Here is a 1,880-nt window from a genome sequence, read left to right on the forward strand (position 1 = left end):
GCCGCAGCGCGCAGGGCTCTGTGACCCCGCGGCCTCAAATCTGGGGCGCCTACCATAGGGGACTAGAAGGTCATCGCAGCGAAGGTTATGGGAACAGTAAAATGGTTCAATGTAAAAAATGGATATGGTTGATTCATCAACAGGAATGACACCAGACTGCCAGGAAGTACTTTCGCGGCGTAGGAGACAGAGAGACTGTGGAGTTTGATGCTGTCACAGGAGAAAGGGGTGCGGAGGCTGCAAGTGTCACAGATCCTGGTGGGCTTCCAGGGTGAGGCCGAAACACGTAGCAGACCATAACCATTATAGAGTCTATCCTCGTCGCAGGGGCCTCCACGCGATTACCAGCAGAATTACCAGAATAGTGAGAGTGGAGGAAAATATTAGGGATCGGAGAGGGCTCCCCAACGCCTGGTCCATCAGTGCCGGCTGTGTGGTAGGCGACGGTTCCCACCTTACTACCTGCAGAGAGACCACAGTATTCTAATCTTCCCGAGGGTGCTGACAACCAGGGTGCAGGAGAACAAGGTAGACCAGGGAGACAGAATATGTGTCGGGGCTGCAGACCACAATCCTACAAGAAACTTCCTCTCCAAAGACAGCTTAGGGAGAGAGAATGGCAATGAAGAAGATAAGGAAAATCAAGATGAGACCCAAAGTCAGCAGCCACCTCAACAGTGGTACCTCTGTAACTTCAATTATCATGGCAGACGCTCAGAAAACCCTGAAGCACAAGATGGCAAAGAGACAAAACCGCTGATCCAACAGCTGAGAATTCCTCTGTGCCAGAGGCTGAGCAGGGCAGGGCTGAGCAAACGCTGGCCTACCATCTCTACCATCATCCAGCATAGTCATCCAACAAGGAGAAATTAATATGAAATTCTAGCAACAAAAAATAAACAAAAATTGGAGCTAAAGACCTTAAAGGCTTTGCTTTTCGCCTGTTGACCAGATAACTAGAACTAACTGCATTATCTATGCAGCCTGGGTTTTTATTGTTTTTACCTAAAGACATTGTTTTGGTAGTGACAAAAGTTTTTTTTTTTTTCTTTTTATAAAGCTTGGTTTTTAAGAGCTTCATTTTTAATTTGTAATAAAAGTTTACAACTTGACTTTTTTTTCCAAAAAGTCAACAAACATCAAGCATTGCCAAAAAAAATTAGTTTATGTTTGTGTTTCAGTCAATGGCATATACATAATGCAAATACTGTTTATCTTATGAGCAAATGCCTCTGTATATGTATATAAAATATGATGGATGGGTTGGCAGGATCAGTAAAATCCTGCTTTTTCAGGAAAGGGCTTTTCAACTCTGCAATCTTCCTTTAGGTCTGTTCTGCATTCTTTTGTGATTCATCCATCAATATGATTCTACTTCTGTGAATTTGCAAAACTACTTGATATACTGGTTACTACCTCCTGCCCTCAACAATGTTATGTATTTATTGCAATTTGCACATTTGGATTTATAATTTCAATGTGAATGTGAGAGAGGAGATATTAGAATTGTTCCTACAAATACTTTATATATTTTTAATTAAAAAGTTGTATTATACATCTTTGTTTCATGCCACATATTACTTCAGCTTCCCAAGCATAAGTATTAAATAATGGCAAATTAATTACAAAATTATTTGGAGATTAAATTGATGTAAACATAAGGCAAAAAGATATAAAGCCATAAAACCATAGAACATTAGTGTTTTGTGTGTGTGTGCATGTGGTTTATTAGATTCTCAAGGACAAAAGTTAAAGTTCTGGAATTAGCAGGAGTAGTAGTCTAGCAAGTTGCAGATAACCTACTTCACTCTCCACTTCATTTTGAGCATTGGAATAAGTCTATGTGATCAAGAGATAGTCCAAGTTTCTCACTGCTCTCT

General features: G+C 40.7%; 1 pseudogene; it reads left to right on the forward strand.

Moving 5' to 3' along the window:
• The first annotated feature begins 58 nt into the window (after positions 1-58).
• Positions 59-943, forward strand: LOC105310951 (annotated as a pseudogene).
• Positions 944-1,880: the final 937 nt, after the last annotated feature.

The sequence above is a fragment of the Pteropus vampyrus genome, unplaced genomic scaffold (assembly GCF_000151845.1).
Source record: "Pteropus vampyrus isolate Shadow unplaced genomic scaffold, Pvam_2.0 Scaffold17950, whole genome shotgun sequence".
In the NCBI taxonomy this organism is placed as follows: Eukaryota; Metazoa; Chordata; class Mammalia; order Chiroptera; family Pteropodidae; genus Pteropus; species Pteropus vampyrus.